Source organism: Pinus tabuliformis, chromosome 7, assembly GCF_031772625.1.
Source record: "Pinus tabuliformis cultivar Carrire ecotype Pingquan chromosome 7, CPIR1, whole genome shotgun sequence".
In the NCBI taxonomy this organism is placed as follows: Eukaryota; Viridiplantae; Streptophyta; class Pinopsida; order Pinales; family Pinaceae; genus Pinus; species Pinus tabuliformis.
Window position 1 is genome coordinate 940,056,578 of NC_142293.1, and position 21,634 is coordinate 940,078,211.

A 21,634-nucleotide genomic window follows, 5' to 3' on the forward strand; every position below is an offset into this window, starting at 1 on the left:
GATGAACATACTGGACAAAACTAATAGTGTTATAATATATCAGTGCATTGTATTACACAAGGTTCACCAATGTGTTATATTACATAGGGCACATCGAGGAACATATATCTATTTTTTTTAAATGGATAGGGCCGACAGGGTTTGGATCTAATTCAATAAGTGATTCCTCTACTTTACATGTAAAATGACTTATATATAGTAAGTACAAAACCCCATTAAATCTAAAATGTCTAAAATGAAAAACCTTAATTGTGAAGTGGTAGAGGAAGTTAAACCCTAAAGTGAAAATTTGCAGGAAGAAGCAAGGGTTTAAGGTAAGTATTGAATTTTTTAATTTTTTTTTCCTGCATTTTAATTAAATTTAAATAGGAACGAAGATTGTACAAATGTTTACTGGTAAAATCAATAGTAAATTTTGTATTATATAGGGTTTTTAAATTTTGTTTTTCTGAATTGTGAATAAATCTAATAGAAATTGTAAAAATTGTTAATAGAAAAATTTAAAATTTTTGGTATCCAGGGTTTTGAGTGAATCACCATACCTTTCAAATTATAATATTTTTGTAGTTCCAAAATATTTTGTTGCTCCACAGTGCTCCTAGTGTGTCTCTCTTGCAAATTATCTCTCTTTTAATTAAACCTTAATGGAAATTGTAAAAAAAATTAATAGTAAAATAAACAATAAACTTTAAAAAAAAATCTATGCATGGTTTTGAGTGAATCACCATACCTTTCAGCTTTTGATCTTCTGAATAGTTCTACTGCTCCAAAATATTATGTTCTTACACAATGTTCCTCATATGTCTCTCTTGCAAATCACTCCCTTGAAATTGTGGGAAAAATAATGAAAGAGTGAATAACTTTTTACTATTTAAAAGGTTTTATGAAAGTAGATTTCAAAAAATCAATTGTCACTCATTTTTGAATTTAAAAAAGAAAAGAAAAAAAAAATCGCATTGTATTTTTCAATTTATTCAAACATCAATGTGTTCGATAGTCAAGTGAACCGGTGTCTTTATAAGAAAAGTGCACCGACATCACATATATATATATATATATAGATAGATATATATATATATATATATATATATCGAAATCACAAAACAGTGCAATTAATTTTTTTAACGCAACAGTGCGATTTGTATTTAAAAGCATTAGTGTTGTAATTGTTATAAGAGCACTGTAATAGTTGAATTTGTTTATATTTCCTAAAATCTAGAAATAGGTGTGTGCCAATGTTATCTTTTTTAAACACATTGGTGTGTTTTTGTACAAGAGCACTCATATGATAACATATTTGTTTTCAGAATGACGGAAACCAGTGTGGGTATTATTTGAATGCCCTAGTTCTGGTATTATTTAAACGCATTTGTGTGATTTGTTCTGATAAGCACACCAATCTTGTTTAAAAGCTATTTGAAATTTTATTTTCACATAAAATGACATATTATTCTCAAATTATCATTTAGGACACATCCACATGAATTACAGTAGTTCATAGTATACATTTTCCGCTTAAAGTCGCCTTATTCTTAAAAAAAGGTTTGAAAACTATATTGAAATTCAGATTGTGGTTACATGGTTCTCGAGATTAATTTTAGATATGCCCACAAAATTTTATTTCTGATTTTTCTCAAATGCAGGAACAAAATCTCAATAATATAAAATGGTCAATTCTTCAAATTCTAGTTCGTTCCATATTGTTGATCGAAGTCCTTCACGAAGTTATCCCTTTCCATGTCCAGTAAGTTCAGATTTTATTTATATTTCAATTATCTAATTGAATTTATTTATTTTTAATCCATGTCAATTTGAAAAAAAAATTATCCAAATTTGTAGGATCCTGATTCAGAATTGAGTTCAAATGCAAAAAATATTCCTCCATTTCAAAAAGGTCAGAAGCCCTTATCAAGAGCAGCATATCACAAGCAATTGGTAGATGAAAACGAGCAGCCTCTTCACCCTTCCAATTGGAACATGGCATCCTCCAACTACAATCCTAGATCAATGATGGTAATAACTGTTTGGTATAATGTAATTTCAACAAAATGATTGTATTGATGTGTTTACTAACATCATTGATATTGTACTAATGACGTTCATTTTTTTTTAAAATTAGGATTCTAATAATGATGAGCGACCCACCTACCATCTTCTGGTGCACCCCATTACAACGTCAACTCGAGAAAATGTTTCATTAAGAGAAATAATCGAAGAGGAAGCATACAAAGAATGGTTTAATCAATCACCTATTCAATTCCCAGTACTTCCAAATTCACCAATTAGGAATGACTACAACAATAGTAGTTCTTCATCATAAGTTAGAAATGGAAGTAATCAAATAGGGTTTAGCATGGATGATTACTTACAATATACGACTAACATAGAGGCAATGGTGTTAGATGCATTCTAGAATGATAAGCTAGGGGACGATTCTCATATCTCAGATATCTTATTCAAAAGCTTGAAATCTACTTCCACCACCCCTATATTTGGACCTAGCGGCGATTCAAAGTCTACTCATCTAGGGACAAGAATGTTGTTGTACAACTGAAAAACAAAGTTTGGCATGTCAAATGCATGTTTCTCGGAAATATTGAGGTAATTCACCTGCAAGATCGATCAAGTCCCTTATATTTTGAGAAATATTGTCACACAATCAACATTTAAAATGATCAATTTTACGAATGTTAAATATTGAGATTGTACAATTATATTCCCCATCAACTGCAACTTATTCAAATATAAGGTTTTGTAAATCAATTTCTAGATTCATATCACATTCACTATTGTTCTAATCTCAACATTTCGAACCAACAACGGTGGTTCATCTTCAGGATGAAAAAGATGAAGATGAACCACCATTGTTGGTTCATCCTGAAGATGAACCATTGTTGTTGGTTCGAAACATTGAGATTAGAACAATAGTGAATGCGAAATGAATCCAGAAATTAATTTACGGCATAATGATAAAGGTCACAGAAATTTAAGGTCTGAGATAAGGTTCTTCCGAGTGATAATCTCTTGTCGAGTAGTTGTGAAGAGGCAAAGAAGTTTTTTAAAATGTTGGGTGTTAAGTACATATCATATCATGCATGTATGAATGATTATATTCTATATATAGGAGAATATGAATACAAAGAGATATGTCCGAAATGTGGGCATTACAAGAAACGTAATTAAAAAAAAATGGTAAATCACATGGCCTTCGTCATAAGATTTTGAGGCATGTGCCTATAATCCCAAGTATTTAAAGACTCTTTCATTGCTAATAATTATTTATGTTGAAGGGATGGCATGCCTCACACGGAAGTGAGTCATGAGTTATACAAATCCCAACAAATTCAATAACCATGAAGCATATAGAGGATACAAGGCTTGAAAAATTCAAGGATGAAGTATGAGGTCTATGACTCAGAATATCCATGGATGGCATTAATCCATATTCCCTCCAAAATTCCAACTATTCTATTTGGCATATATTAGTGATCAATAACAATATCCCCCCATGGTCGTTAATGAAGAATGAGCATCTTATGTTGGATCTCATAGTCCCTAGTAGAAGACAAGCTAAGAATATAGATGTCTACTTACAACCATTGGTATATGAATTGAAGGAATTATGGGAAGGGATACATGTGTACGACATATCAAGACCCATTGCAGCAGAGAGGAGTTCTATATTTTATGGAATATGTGATTACACCATACATGATTATGTAGGCTTAGGTGTTTTCTCTAGTAAATTACATTTTTATTGATTTGTTTATATATGTAACAATATTGTTTCACATATTAATTTAATTCGTTGCAATTGTTCTCATCTTCATGGTCGCTAATGTGCCATATTGTATACAATAATTTTGCATATCTTGTAACAAAAGGGTATCATGGATGTAACTGTTGTGGACATTCTTTGAAGGCTAAGTAGTCTAACCATCTACGAAATCCAGTGTAAGACTGCTCCAAGGTATTCCTCCTAGAAGAACACCCTTACAGAGGAGCAACATCTACTTTTAATGGTAAACCAGAGATAACCCAAAGGCCTGTAATAATGACACCAGTTGAATGAATTAGATCATATGAGAGAGAGAAGGAGAAGGAGTTTTCATAAATGTTCGATTCAAATGGGTATCCTGTGTTCGATGATCTATAATTCTTCGACACCCGTGTTGAGAAATTTCCCATTGGGATGAAAAAGAAATATGTCTTTCATGAGCTCCCATATTGGGAGCATCTTAAGATTGTCTAATTACTAGATCCCATGCATATATTTAAAAATGTTTCACCTTCTTTATGGAGGCGCATATCATTGAAAGAAAGTTACACATTGGTTGTTAGGAGAGATCTTATTTCTTAAAAAACTAAAAAGAAACATTTTCCAAGACAAGAAACTAGAGAAGAGGTTGGTCCCTCATGGTCTTTCAAAGAAGGTGATGTCCCATGGATTTTAAACAAATATTATATTTATTTGGCAAATGAAGTTATAATGATTTTGAAGGTGTCTTCTTTATATGGGTCTTCACTACGGCGTTGCTTCATTGTGGAAGACAATTTGTCAAGGTTGAAATCACATGACCAATTGAACCTTCTAAGATTACGTATGTCAAAAACATGATTTTTTTATTTTATTTTTTTATTTTTATGCAATGGGATATTTTATAATTAATTTTTGTATAATGTATTATTTACTATGCAGTGTCATTATCCTCTACTCATGTGTGGGTGTGTGAACCATGACTTCCCCCAAGACCTACAACGTGCCATATCTAAATTATCTGCATTTGTACATTGGATCACATCAAAGGAGATTCATATGGCTAGCATTCCATGGTGGCATCAAGAGATAGCTGAGATTGTTTGTATGTTTGAGAAGGAAATTTTGACAAGTTTCATGGACTTGCAGGTTCATCTTCTAATTCACCTAGTAGATGGGGTGGTTTCTTTTTGTTGGATGTTCTTCTTAGAGAGGTACATGAATATATTGAAAGGTTTTGTTCGACAAAGGAAAACTCGAGGGGTCTATGGTAGAGGGGTATATATCGTATGAGTCTTTCTATTATGCGAGTGAATACATCAAGTAGATCAACAACACACCATGTGTGGTGATTTGGGACGATGAAAGGGATGAAGACAAAAGAGAAGGGGAGCTTCTCAAAATGAACGGAACTAGGCGCATGATAAAGATTGAGTGCAAGCTTATCATTTATCAAATTACTACACAGTAATTAGTCACATTAAACTTCATATTAATCCATATTTTGATCTCATACGTACTATATCTATATATGTTCATTTGATTTCATCAATGAATTCAGAAATTGAATCCATCAACAAATTCATTCTTTACAATATGGAAGCGACACAACTGTGGGTTGCATTTTACGAACAAAAGAGGAGGAAATGGGACAATGACAATAAATAATTCAAATGGTTGAATGGTAGAAGTGTGCCTTATCGTGATCATTTAAAAGAAAATATGCCAATGACATGCCCTAAAAGTTGGGTTGTTGATCAGGTCAGAGAGAAATACAGTGCATTTGGTCGTTACCTGTGTATTGAACAAGATGCACTAAACATAGGGACTGGGTGTAGCAACTCGGTAATTATAATCTCTTTCTGTACAGTTTTAACTTCATATTGCACCTTTGAATTGTAACATCTATATATATTTTTTATTTTTTATTATGTTCAAGTTATTAGACACATGATACTGTGAATTTTTCACTTTTTTATAGGTGCATTTTCTCCCATCTATGTGGGCATATGGACATCATTTTCACACGGAGGATATTAATGATGGATGTAGGACACAAGACTATGGAGTGGAGTTCGACCAATCTAGTTGTGCTAGCCATCGCGATCAAAACCTAATGTTGGGGATGTTAGGCTACGTTGGAAAGATACAAGATATCATTCAAGTAGACTTCTATTCATTCTAATATGTTATTTTTAGGTGCAAGTGCTGGGAAACCTTTGATCGGAATAATGTAAAGGAAGATCGTGATAGGGTTGATATCTGTCAACTCTAGAAAGATGTGGCATGAAGCTAGGGAGCCTCGTGTTTTCCCAAAACACTGCAACCAGGTGTTTTTTTACCCATACGCGTTGGATAGGATTGGTGGTTCGTATTAAGACATGACCCTAGATCAAAACATATTTTTTAGAACAACAGTTTTACCATGCCAAGCGAGAAAGATAATAAGGGTGATGGCAATGGAAAGTGATATGTACTTGTGTTATTTCATCATTTATACTATTGTTATATGTTTTTGTTTTCTTTATTTCGCTAATTATATTGTTTTTTCATTTTTCCTGTTAGCATGCTATAATATAATTGGTAAGATTCACAAATGCTTTTACATGTTTTTTTGCAGTGGAAACATTTTTACACTTGAAACTAAGTATTTCCAATTGTGTACAATATCTATGATAATAAGGATTCAAGTTCACAATCCTTCTCAGATAGGAAAATGAGAAGAAAATAGTGAATTTAGAAATAGCATTGAAGATTTAGTCTTGATTTAGATACTTATTGGTTTATTAATCAGTTCACATGTTTTTTCTTCTTGTTTAGTTCAAAATCAATATAAATTATCATGTAGTGATAACTCTATGAGGACTCTAATAATGGAAAATTTGTGTATTAATATGTAAAATTAAATTCTTGACATGAGAGGTAAAGTCATGTTTACTATATTTAAATTACAGTTCTTTCAACATTATGTAAACTAAAAAGAGGTCTTATGCATGTATAAAATGTTGATTACATATTCGTATGGATCATAAGAGAAACAAATGGGCTTACATGGATGTGTGAGAGGTTTTAATTTTTTCTCCATGGATAATGGAACCGTTTTAACTTTTCTTTTCAATGGTAATTATAAATAAAAATTGAATTAATAAATATTTTATGGCTAAGAATTAAATGATAAATAATGTGATGGCAATTAAGAGACATTTGTTTGACTTTCAAAGACTTGGTGATTTATTTTTCTTTCCTATTTAGATTATGTAAAATAATTATCTATTTCTATGTATTTATAAGTAAATTATTTAAGTAGACATGTTTTTATCATTGTGAATCTGATGTAATATTAGCTAGGAGAAATGTCAAAACATGAATTTTAGTGACTATCTCATGAATAGTATGTGGAAAAGATAATATTTTTTCAGTTTTTCATTAAGAGATAATCAAATATATTACTTGTCAAAAGTTTAAATCAAATACAGTATCATTTTTGTATTATTTAACACATATTTATTATTAAAAAGAGTTAAATTTAATCTAGTACAATAGCAAATAAAGAACCAAAATAGCACCAAAATGTTATATCTTTATTACTAGAAAAAAACTCCACTTGTCTCTTTAAGGGAGAACTTCCAATAGAGCAAATCCCTAATTACAAGTAACTTCACAAGTCTTATTTTACATTTCTTGATCCTCATCTTTAAAAAAGGAAATTTACAATTTAAATTGGTAAAAGTTGATATAAACATTAGATTTAAATTGCTTGCAATTCTCATAATTTTAGTAATAAACTAAATTTTATAAAAATAGAAATTTTTAAGTTATATTAAATCTAAATTAATTATAAAAAAAAATATGATTTAAGTTTTTTAAATTTAACAATAGATTAAATTTTATAAACCAATATTGAATTAGTTAAATTTTATTTTTGAATAATTTATTATTATTAATCTTTTATATTAAAAATTGAATGAGTTACACATTTTCGTCTATTAAGAACTAACTAAATTATTTTACCTTCAATTATTTTTTCCTTGTGAGTATTGAAATATTTTGCTAATTGAATTAGATTGAATATCAATGAACTATCTAAAGTGGAGGAAATAGTGAAGGGCCTGAAAAGAAACAAAGCCCCAGGACCAGATGGATATACAGCAGAATTCTACCAAGCAAGTTGGCAGTTCATAGGAAAAGAAATCTTAGAAGTTGTGGAGGAAGCGCGCAGACAGCAAAAGGTATGGCCTGGACTAAACTCTACTCTTTTAACTCTCATCCCTAAAACTGCTCATTCGGAAACAGCAGAGGGCTTTCGCCCGATTGCTCTCTGTAACGTTATTTATAAGATTATAGCCACCTTAATGGTCAAAAGACTAAAGCCAATCCTCTCCAGCATAATATCCCCAGAACAAATAGGGTTTGTGGAAGGGAGGCAAATCTTAGATGGTCTGGTAGTTTCTCAAGAAGTAATACATACATTGAAACAAAAAAAGGAACCAGGCATGATGATTAAACTGGATCTTTCAAAAGCTTACGATCGCCTAAATTGGAACTATTTAGAGTCAATTCTACAGGCTTATGGGTTCTGTAACAGGTGGGTGAAATGGATACACAGCATGATCTCCACGCCTAATTTTTCCATCCTCCTGAATGGTACACCAACCGCGACCTTCAATGCTTCAAGAGGACTGCGCCAAGGAGACCCCTTGTCTCCATTCTTGTTTATAATAGCGGCTGAAGGATTGGGAAGATATATCAAAAAAGAGCTGAGAGAGAGGAAAATAAAAGGGCTGCGACCATGGGGAAACAACATCCCTGTTACACACCAACAGTTCGTAGACGATATCATGATATTTTGTAAGGTCTCACTGAGAGAGGTCAAAAGGGTAAAGGAGGTCCTAGAATTATTTATGGAAGCTTCAGGTACTGAAATTAACAAGGACAAATCGAGCACCTTTATTTTCAATACACCTGAAATGGTCAAATCCCATTTGACAAGAACGCTGGGGTTCAGAAAGGGAGAATTACCTACAAAATACCTGGGCACCTTGCTTGATGTAAGTCCATTAAGGATAGCTAATTGGCAGCCTACCCTAGAGAAACTTAAGAACAGATTAGCTAACTGGTCCTTTAGGTCTCTTAATATAGCAACAAGATTAGTGCTACTTAAATCGACTCTCCAATCAATTCCAATCTACCCTCTATCGGTAATGGCAGTACCAAAAGGGGTATGTATCAAAATGATTGAAATTTTACAGAAATTTTTATGGGGAGGGCCAAAACAGTAGAAGAAATGGGCCTTAATTTCATTGAATAGCCTAAAAAAAGCAAAGGAGGTAGGGGTACTAGGGCTAAGAGATCCGCTCATCCTGAACCAAGTCCTAGCGGCGAAACTATGGTGGCACTGGATGGATGGGGGCAAAGACTTATGGAAAGAAATATGGACTCAAAAATATAACATGCCCACTATAGCTGAAGAAATCATGAGAAAGGAAGTGATGCCAAAAGGATCTACAATATGGGATCTGGTGTGCCAGAACATAGACATTATAAACATGCATGATTTTTGGGAAATAAGAAATGGAAGGACAACAAAATTTTGGGAGGAAGCCTGGCAGCAGAGGGGAAGAATGGTGGAAATTCAGGAGATGCAAAACACTTACAAGGAAGCCAAGGCCAAAGGCTTAAATTATGTCAATGATTACTGGAAGGAAGGAAGAGAAAATGAGATGTGGAGGGAGTGGAAAGAACTCGAAGAATGGGATAATAACATCAATGATGATCTAAAAGCAAGGATAGTAAAAGATATGGATTCAAGAAGGATTAAAAACAGAACTGGGTCAGATATTCTCAGATGGGGCGGATCTACAAAAGGTACCTTTACGGTTAAGGAAGCATACCTCATAAAGTCTAAACAAGCGCAGGAAGAACAGTTATAAGAATGGAAACAATTATGGAAGAACAGGTGGTGGCCAAAGGTCACCATGTTCGCTTGGCTAGTGGGAAGAAGACGCATTTTGACATGGGATCAAATTCAGAAACGAGGGTTCCAAGGACCACCCAGATGTAGTTTATGTAAACAAGACATAGAAACTCAGGAACATATCTTAAATTCTTGTCTGGTAGCTCAACAACAGTGGGAAGAGACCAGAAGCCTCTTTGGAAAGACGAATCGTAATCCCCAGGACATAGTACTAACTATATTCCAATGGGGGAAGGGACAATTTCTAAGCCCGGTAGTGAGAAGAGCATGGAGCCTGGTAGTGGGATTCAACATATGGATCATCTGGAAAGAGAGAAACAGAAGGATTTTCCAAGGTAAGATCATCTCCCCAGAGGAGTTATGGAAAAGAACTCAAAATCTAATAAGAGAAACAATCCTAGCGGAAGCCTGGGACCAGGAAGATTGGAAAACTACTGCAGAAGAGAACCGAATTTTAAGGAGGCTAAATCTGGAACAAGGGATGGTCCATCCTCAGCAACAAAAAACACAGAGTATACAAAACCAAAGCCCAGCTGTGTTCATTCGTCCCCAGGATGGCTTCATCAAACTTAATTTTGACGGAGCGTCAAAAGGAAACCCGGGGCCTGCTGGATATGGCGGGATTTTCAGAGATAGCCAAGGTCAAACCAGGTGGATTTATGCAGACAGAGGAGGTATAATGAGTAATAATGAAGCAGAATTCATGGCTGCCTATCAAGGAATCAGGATTGCAATAAGAAACGGATACATGAAACTAGAAATAGAAGGTGATTCAAATTTGGTAATAGAGACAATCAGAAAATTGAATAATGGGAAGGCATGGGAACAGGTGGCTAAGAGCTGGAGGACGGCGGGTCTTATCCAGGACCTGGAAGAATCAATGAAGCGTATAGAGTATAAGGTTATTCATCATGTTAGGAGAGAAGGTAATAGAGCTGCAGATTACCTAGCTAATTGGGGCTGCAATGAACCGGACGGGAAAGTGGATAGCATATGGAAAACTCAGCTGGCAGGGACACGTTGGGAGAACTTAAATCTAATCACCAAATAGGATAATAATGACACAACACAGTTATGATCAAGGTTACATCCAGACCCCGATCGGGGTGGGGAAAAGGGAACTGTACAGAGAAATGATGGTGGGTAGTGCGCGGCAGCACAAGCCACATCTCAGGGTAATCATATTAAGGGATGCAACGATGGCATGCAGGAAAGGCCGAAACCCGAGACAAGGAACCAAGAGAATAATGGAGAAGGCAGGGGAGAAGAACGACGGTGCTCAGTCGGTGGATTGTAGGATAGGTGGCGATAAATCAACAGGAGCAGGTGAAGGTAATACAACTGATAAACCAAAGATTAGAAAGGTGGAGAAGGTTGAAGCTATCTGGCAAAGAAGCCCTGGTTACCGTCTCAGAAGAGGGCAGGAGGCTATGGCAGAGGGAGGAAGGAAGGAAAGCGAAAGCATTCGAGAGGATGGCAAATGAATGGATCAGGGGAAGAACAAGCAGGAAGTCTGGAATGCGAGAAATAATGGTAAGCAGCGGACAGAGGAGAAAGAAAGCTTGCAGGAGACTAAAAAACATCAGCTGTCCAAGGAAGGAGAGGTTAGGAACAAGAGGATGTGGCAGGGGTTGACGGAAGAAGAAGGAAATCACAGGGAAGGAGAAATGGAGACCAGGAAGGAAGAATGCATGGTGAAGGGGACTTTTGAGGTTGGTCAAGGAAGTCGGGGTAACACCAGAGGAAGACCATCCAGAAGAGGTAAGGGCAGAAGGCGCAGGGGTCGTGGGAGAATTTGGCAGGTTGAACACTATGAAACTAAGACACCGCCTCCAAATCAACATAAAAGAGGGCGGCGAACCACGGAGCAGATAGCTCAGGAAGCAGAACGAGCGCACAACGAAGGGACCAACGCGGAGATAAGAAGGATTATTGATGACTTGGAAAATAAAGTTTTGGAGGAGGCCTCAGATCCAGAAATGGAGTAATGGGGCATTCTTATTCCGGACCCTGGGAACACAAGGGGGTTCTTATCGTTGTATAAGCAGGCACTGCATGTTTATTGGGTTGTGAAGCGTCTATTAGCAAAAGCCATGGAACAGGTCGCCAAGGATATGACGGAGATAGCTCAAGGATTCCCGCACTTGAAAAGGGAAATGGAAAACCTCCATCTCACGCTCCTGAAGCAGGACAACATACTAGAGGAAATCCAAATCATGCTGAAAAAGATAACCACCGTGCAGCGTGAGGAGGAGATCAAACCGGAACTCATGGTAGATTGATTTGTTTTGCTCTGTTTTCGTATGAATTCTCAATTAGGCCTAAGAGAATCAGTTTTGTGGGTAAGTTTTTGAACTGTAATAGCTGATAGGAATATAGAAATAGTCTGTTGATAGGGTGATGCTTATGTTTTAAACATGTTCTGCATTTGCATAGGTTATAAGTTGACATTCTCAGACTTATGGTGACCAACAGACCCAGTTTCCCTTTGGGGCGGGTTGAGGTCACCAGCGACTGTACATATTTTATTTTGGCTATATATAACAGAAAATATCTTGCCGTAGCTTACAAAAAAAAATATCAATGAACTATCTAAGCAATATAAAATTATTTATCGTAAATTTACAATCATAATTTCAACCATACCAAATTTTGTAATTTATAAAAATATCTTTGCATTTTTTTAAAGTAAGTCGTTTTACATGCAACTTCATATATAAAAGTTTGATATAAATTCACCAATATATAATCTATAATAAATATGATTTCATAAAAATAGACATCATGATGATAACCATCTAACAAACATAAACATCATCTAAGGTACACATTCAAAATCACTACCATCGTCTAATTATATACAACTCTAACACATATAAACATCATTATCTAGCATACAAATCTAATAATCTAATAGGGCATCATCACCGTGATCACATCTAACAAAACACAAACATTGTAATCTAACATCCTCATGACACACATCCTCAAATTAATATGCATCTCGTGTCAAATAATTGTTATCACATACACATTTATCTACAAGCACATTAAATGAACATATCTAACATGACCTCACAATACACACATCAACACTAACATATAAATTAAGTACATAAACACGAAAATAAAAATAAAAATAAATTAATTAATTAATTAAATAATAAATAAAATAAATAAATAAATAAATAAATATATATATATATATATATATATATATATATATATATATATATATATATATATATATATATATATATACAAACAAATCAAATAACTACATCAAATCACATAACTGCAATCAGATGTCTGATACAACAGACATAGTAGTGTCAATCTAGTCTGTAGTAGAAGACGATGGATGGTCAACTACTACCTCAATGTTTGTCGAACTCTAAGGTGAAGGAGGAGGTGGTTGGTCTATAGCAGAAGATGATGGATGGTCAACCACTGCCTCAATGCAATCTGTCGAACTCTAAGGTGAAGGAGGAGGTGGTTGGTCTACTATGTCAGGAAAAACATAAGGCACATTCTCTAACTCTAGGATCTCGTCATCGAGCGACTAAGGGGGACATGTACTACCAGAAGGATCACCGACACCCTGATGGCCATGGTCCAATGGGGTAGTACTACCAGAAGCATCATCATCACCACCCTCATCATCATGATCATGATCACCACTCTCATTATCATGATCATGATCACCACCCTCATCTAATGTATCTACCGATGTATGCCCTACATGCCTCATCGTTGTCAGTAGCCTACTATCTCAGATGATATGATGCATACGAGACATCATCTCACGCGGATAGTCCTTATATAGATCCATGAAATTAGGATTTGCACTGATATCTCGAAATTTCGATCCCTCATAGGATGAACTCCCTCCTCAACCAAGACTCTGGCCAATCTGTCATAGTAGTCCACCTAAAATTGCAAACTAGCCCTACAGCCCCGAATACCCATGGCCCCCTGAGGATGTGCCTCACCCTCTTGGGCCTCACCCGTCTCCTCATCTCCTCCATCTGATGGGGGAGGAGGCATGTCCCCATCGAATGTGTCAATGTATATGAAATACGTAATACACAATAATAATGAGACAATTTCATTAAATAATTTAATAAAACAAGTTAAAGAATGTGCTAGAATAAATTGTATTCTAATTAATTAAAACAATAAAATGAAACTAGATTAATTTAAATAAAACATTAATTTTACCTCGATCATCTGGAGGCTTAGTCGACATGAAGAGGATGTTGGGACACTATCTCTAATCAATCCCCATGTATGGAAACAAAATAAATGCATGGTCATCCTCACTGGCCAGTAGTTCCAGTGCCTGGGTAGAAATCCTGGTCAGATACTCCAACAGGCCACTCTTGGGCATCATCTGCCCCCACATGTGCATCTGAACCTCAGTGATTGACATAGGAGGGTGATGGTCAAATGTAGGCCTTGTCTTTGGAAAACTCTCAAAAAATAAACAAAAAATCTCTAAAGTGAAAGGGAAGGTCACCCTCCCATGTATCATTACACGACATATATCTAAATCCATACTTCCTCAAAAAAAAGGCAGACCATTTCATATAATGGGGCACTTGATTCAAAGAATCGACATAATACAAAAGAGAGAAACTAATGTGCTTGCCATCACTACTAAATTGTGCAATGGTGGTAACTAATAATGAGAGGGACCTAACCTATTGTGAAGCAAAAGAAGAAATTTGTAGTTTTCCACCACACACCTAAAAATCTATTAGACGAACTACATGAGGCCTGACATATCTATGAGCGTAGGCAAGTTAACTCTCAGCTGTAACCCCATGGGGGACATCAGGGAACTGGGAAAAATACTCCCCTCTCCTGGATAGGCCAGTGACAAAGTATATTTACTTCTCAGAGGGCTTATAACATGCCCCAGGACCGACATTGAAACCATGCTCTTGGACACTCCATTGGCGAATCAAATGCACTAATAAGACAAAGTACGCCTTTAGGGATGTAGCCTACTCATAGTAATTGAGGAGGCCTACATTCCTTCAGAGCAATCGGTTCGCTACAGTAATAGGGAGAGGGTATAAATCCCTCTCCCTCTCTCTAGCCTCCCATGGTTGGACCATATTGTATTGGTCCTCCATTTCCTCCTGCTCTTGTTGTTGCTCCCTTTGTTGACGTCTCTGCTACATGATCAACACATAAAATGCATCAGCCTCATACATAAAATACATTTTTTTATTAAATGAACAATGTATTTATGAATATGGAAACATAACCTCTCTTTTTTTTAAATCATCGTTGCGCCCAAAAAACAGTGATGCATCGGCTCTGTTGTAAAACACAACCACATCGAGATCGATGTGCACATACTTATGACACACCATTTTTGGTTCACAAATTTAAATTTTCATCCCAGTGTGTCACACTTATGCACCAGTGTGCACATATAACCTTTTCACATTGATACGAACATTCAGGTTATTGAACGCACTCTGCTATGGCTATATTTTTAAATATTATTTTTGCAGTGTGTTTGGTAAATATAAATGCATCAAGCATAACCTAAAAATGTACATACCGACATACAATTTATAGCTTTAATGGTGTCTTTTGATTTACAAAATACACTACAACAGTAGTCATGTGTTGTGTTCACGCACTGAATGACGGTGCACCCAGTAAATTGACACAGTGCACCGCTACCGGTGCGAGTCAAACATATCGAGCACACCGCGCAGGAAGGAAAAAATTTCAAAAGCAATGGAATTTTTAAGCTAATTTGCAATTCCAATATGATAAAGAATTAAATTAGAGAGAAACATAGACATTACTTGGACATTTGCTCGCCATGAAAGCATTGTAGACACTTAATGGAGAAAAAATATTTTACCATGGTTTGAAAACATTTGATAGTCAAATAGTGAGAACAATATGGAAGGATGGTGAGCAAGAGAAGCATCGATGTCAGGGTGCTTGCATGAGGCAAGAGTGACATCGGTGCTTCAGAGCTCTCCAGCATTGTAGATTCTAAAAATGAAATTGATGGTTAGGAGGTTTTTTTTATTTAACCCTCCTCTGGTGTGTTACTATAACTCCACCGGTGGTGAAGATATCCAAAAGCAACACCTTTTTTTAAATTAAAAAATCTATAGTGGTGCTTTTGTTAAGATACCCTAGAGCATTCTAATACAGGTACTACACCGGTGCATTGTTTGAATATAACATTGCTCTCTTTTTCTAAATTAAAGACCTCCTATCAATGCTCTTTGGAAGATGCTCGGGGGCATTTTAATACATTTACAACACCATTGCATCATTGGAAAATAGCACAACATTTTTTGAAATTTAAAAACTATAGTGGTGCTCCTTCTTGGTATGCACTGGGGTGTTTTACTACAAGAAGGGCATCAGTGTTGCGGGTGTATATAGCACTGAAATTTTTTAAAAGTTATCCTTTTTTCTAGTGCTATCGATTATTCAAGCAATGGTGTGTTGTGTTATTTAGCGCACAATGTTTTTTTATTTTATAAAAATAAGTCATTTCTCTTCATCTAGCCAAAATCCACCCATGAATATCGAGGGAATGAATGGGCCCCTACCTTACGCCTCTATAGTGCACCATGTTCTATGTGGCACTAGTGCTTGTATGGATATTAAAGCATCGGTACATTTGTAGATTGTAAACACACAGTCCAAAAAATATCCGCTAAAACATTTGCTTGCCCACCTCCACTACAAACAAATTTTTGGGTTACTTTTATAGGGGATTCCACAAAAACCTCCGCTATAAGGTATTTTCCTTATAGTGAGTTTTCAATTCTGTCACTAAATCATCACTTCCTTCAAGGTAAGATTCAAATTTTTTAGAATTTAAAATGATCTCTAGAATGTTGTGAGCTAGACGTACTTCATATTCCTGAGAGTGACAATTTAAATCATCTTGAATCATATGGTTGAAACTCATGGAAATCATTAGAAATCTTAGAAAAAATTGTTGTAGGAATTGTTGAAATGATCATCTTTAACCATTTGCATTGTCGTTTGCAAATTTGCTTATTGCTTGTTGCCAGCTAATTTTTTTGCTTGTCGATTTTCTTCTTTAGTATAATTAGCATGATCGGTACATCAAAATTATTTTGATTTAGAGGAGCTCTAAGATTAGCATCATTATTTTAGCAGCATTTATTTCCTCCTGAAATTGTTCATTAGCATTTTTTGTGTTTTTTTTGTTTGAAGAGGATTGGTGATACACTTTAAAAAGTAACATCTTCGAGTTCTTGGCAGGTATTTGGAAAGCAAGGAAGGGAACGCATATATTCAAACCATTCCATAAATTTAATATCTAACAGTCTATCTTCGCATTTAAATCTTAAAAAAAATAATTGGAATCTAAATATAAAATCTATGGAAGATTTATTTTCAAACTTACGTAAAGTTTCAAGTTCAATGCATACCTGTTAATAATCATAGTCGTTGAATTTGTGAAAGAACTTTGCGATAAATTGGTCTCAACTATGGATAGAGAAAATTGGAAGATATTCATACCATCTTTTAGCTTTACCTATGAAAGTGAGAGTAAAGATCCTGCATAGAATGCCTTCATCAATATCAGAAAACGTAAAATTTATAAAAATTGAATGAATTGTTAAACATGATCATATGTGAAAGTCTTTTTCTTACCATCAAACTTTACCTTCAACAAGAGTCTTACAAGTTTCATTGTAGTTGTAGAAGATGTACATCCAGATATATAACCCCAAATCATAAATTTAGAAGGATCCATTGCAAATACATAAAAACTTTAGAGTACAAAACTTCAAAAAGAAAACTTGTTGTGGCCTTCCTTCAAGCGCCAAATTATTGATGGCTAAAAATGACCAAAATCAATAAATAGGAGATCACCTTATCAGGGTCCCAATTAAGCCCTTATCCATTTGGGATGGTGATTATGATTAGTTCAAATGGGTCCAATTACCTCCTCACCCTTCCTGTTGACTTTTCATGTTTCTAATTACCACCAACGATAAGAGAGATAATGGATTGACCCTCATTCAGTTGGCAAAAAAACAATCCTTAAGGTGACACAAAGGCTCAGCCAAGCCACAAATAAAGTTGCTCTTGCGTAAGGAGACTTCTAAAAATGAGAATTAAATCTAAATCTAAATCTGAATGCATGCCTACTTACTAATGTGGAAAAGAAAAATAAATTAATCTAACTTGATACATAGGAGGTAGCTCCTAAATACCAAGTACAAGTATTCAACAATATTGGGGATTTAACATGTTCTTAATGATGAATATTGAGTTGTTGAGGAAGTTCTAACAAGTGATATTGTTATTACAAGACATGCTCTGTTCTACATATTAAAAATGATAAAAAACATATATCATTGGATCATGGAAGTAGTTCACACAATATAATGATGATTAATATCAATTTCAAATGACAAATTTTTGAGTAAATAGTTAATCAAAAATTTGATTAAAAGCGAGAGAAAAACAAGAAAGCATAGCAAATCAATGTAACTACAATATCATATTATTGATTAAATAAACAATAATTCCCATAGCTAACAGAAATGCAAAACATGGTATTATTGACATTGATATGTCATTAAAAGAATGAGATTGTATTGAAAAATAAAAGTATTTGAAAATACAATCATTAAACTTGGATCTCTTACTTTGTTTTACAATGGATCTCTTCAATAACCCTCCCAATACTTTCAGCTCTACCACTTGGAAAAGAGATGCAATAGTGCAAGATCTCCCTCTACAACACAGATTAAATCTTAAAAGGAAAACCCCCAAGAACTCAAATATGAGTATTCCTCTCAACCTACAACAAAAATCCTCCTCACATAAGTGTTAAGGGTCTCCTATTTGCAGAAAAAGAGGAACCTTTTCTCCACTCTCCTAATTGTTATTTATAATTCACAAATGAATTCTTCAAAAAGGAGAGTTGTTGAAGAACAGTTTTAGATATTTTATTTTCTGGAGTTGTAAATATTTATTTTTCCCTTTGTTGCCCCAATCCAATTGATCCAAATCCCTAGTCGTCATCTCCTAAAACAAATTCCCTGCAAGAAATAATCGAAATTAAAATTCAAAGCAATTAAAAAAGAAGAAGATAAAACTCATTTTTCTAAAACTGTGTAAAATAAATTAACCAATTCAAATCCCATTTGGAAAATTAATAGAATCTCATTCCATCTTCTCATTGTTTCCTTGTGGAGATATTCTCTGTAAAAATTGATAATCTAAAATGAATTTGCAACAACAAGAAACTCCACGCAAATCAAAATAATCTAAAAGAAACTCAAAAAACAAATGTTTGTTATAAATTTGTAGCTGTAGCTTCCTCTAGTTTTTTGGAGTAGTTAATGACCAAATATAGTCAAATAACTACTTCCATATCCTTCTTCTCAGACGTAACTTTCCAACGACCTTTCATTTGCTCAAATTCGTTAAATAGAACTCAAGATATAACCATCCAAAGTGTGGGTTCCAAAATTAATGGCCAGCTTAAAAAACATAGTGTTTGACGATTTTTTTATTAAATTTTTTGTTTTATTAAGTTTGAAAAAGTATTTAAAAAAATATGTATAAAAACTAAATTAATTAATTAATTATTAATTAATATTAAGAAAAACTTAAAATGGAAATATATAAAAACAAATGAAATATAATAAAAATTAAAACAAAATATAAACAAACAAATTTCGTAAAGTTATAACAGAGAAAGGTAAAAATATAAAAAAAAAAAAAACAAACAAACAAAATTATTTAATTATTTAATATTAAGAAAAAAATAAAATGAAAATATATAAAAACAAATGAAATATAATAAAAATTAAAACAAAATATAAACAAACAAATTTCATAAAGTTATGTATATGTTTCACGTTGAATGTGGATTGTAGGAGAAGTGCGCATGGAGATTAGGACCCCCTCTCCATAAATGCAAAAACTATATGTTAAACGCTTCACGTGGTTTATAAAGCCTCCTTCGTGTAACATGTTCATAAGGTCAGCGGGGTTACAAATGAGTTCAACGTAAAATCTCCGGGGAGGAGGCAGCCAAGGAACCGGGGAGAATATTCTCCTTTTATTTTATATATCTCATTATATATACTTTATATTAACATGTGTTTGTGTTTTTAGTGTTTATATATAATTAATATATAGTTTTTTTAATTATATTTTATATATTATAGTTATTATGTATACCTACAAAGTTAGTTTTTTAATAAAAAATAAGTCAATAATTAATTTAATTAATAAAAAATAATTAAAAAGTGATATTCACAAACTAATTAACTTAATTATTAAAAGTTAAATTAATTAAAATATATTAATATATTAAAATTAATTTTATTTACCTTTGATCAGGGTGCGAGATAGTTGGAGATTTGTCTGGGGATCATCAACATGATTGATCGCTTAAATGCTTGGGACGATGGGCGGTCTCTCCCACGCCCTCACATGCTCTCTCGTCTTAATGATATGAAGGGTCGTAGATCACAACGGATCCACGACATGCAGTTTGGCAGGCCATTACAATTACAGGTGGTGGGAGCGGAGGTTCATTTGAGAACATTTGTCCGGCCATCGAATTGGTGTCACTGGTATCTTAGGGAACCAAGGGAATCTGCTTGTTGGTTCGTGGCACTTGGAACACGAGGAGAACACTCGGTAGCAGTCTGTCTCTGCTCGCGGTTGGTGCACATAGTCTGGTATGTTTCCATGCTTATCCTATTCCCTGGGTTGGGACTGCAATTCGTGATTCGCCTCGCATTTGGAGGGGAAAAGGAACAATGGTTAATTTGGAAGTTTTTGTGACTAAAAGCTCTGGCTTTCTCGACTATGTTATGTCGATATCCATATTTTTTGGCAATTTACTATCTCGTATGGGCATGATTACTGGTTTCTGGGTCATTTTTATTATGTTTCCTCTACATGCTGAATGTGGGCCTTACCATTTCAAGTTAGAACTGCATTGGAAAACCCTGTGGAGAGTAAGGGTTCAGATTTTTGGACAAGGCCGAGTCTACAGACTTTAGTCTCATGGGTGTAAGGGGGTCATTGTTCTCATTTAGAAGGTGCCTCACACTCCAAGAGGGTTCTTGTTTGTCTCTACGTATTGGCTTGGGTGGTGGATTTATGGTGTGGTGTAGTGTCGTCTCGCACTACCTCTGTTCTTCTACCCTCCCATTAAGTTTATGTTTGATTTTCGGGTGGTTTTTTGTATTGTTGTTACTCCAGGTCTGCCTAAGTCGCTTCTCCCTCTGGCCTCTGCACAGTGGGTTGGGTCTCGAGTGTGGGAAGGTGAGAGAAAGTTGATGAAGGGTGGTCCGGTTCTGCTCATAATGGTGAAGACTCCTCCTCGTGGTGGTGCCTCTAGTCGTGGAGGTCGTGGTCATAAGAATCAGGGTGGTAAGGGAAAGGAAACAGGCTCGATGTCCGGTAAGACTCTGCTCCAGTGCGACGGGAAAATGGATGCTAAGATCTTACATAATATTGTCCAGGCCTATTGTGTAGGGACCTCGGCCCAGGTGAAGCATATGATTTTGACCTAGGAGGCAAAATTAAACTTGAAAATTGATATCGAGCTATCGACAAAGGATTGGAGTGATTTGATCCCTAACCTTAGTTATACCCGCAGTTGCCTCACTTTGTATAAACAGTTTGTTCATCTGTTTTAGCTTATGAAATTTATTGTTGCTTAAGCAATGGCTTCCTCCATCAACATAACTACAAATGTGGATTTTGATCCAGGTCTCAGAGACATTCAGAAAGAAATCCAGTTGCAGCACCAGAATGTTCACCTTGGCCGCATTGAGCACCACATTCCATGTCTGCCCCAATCTGAACTACCAAGTTCAAGTGCAAAAGATCTTGCT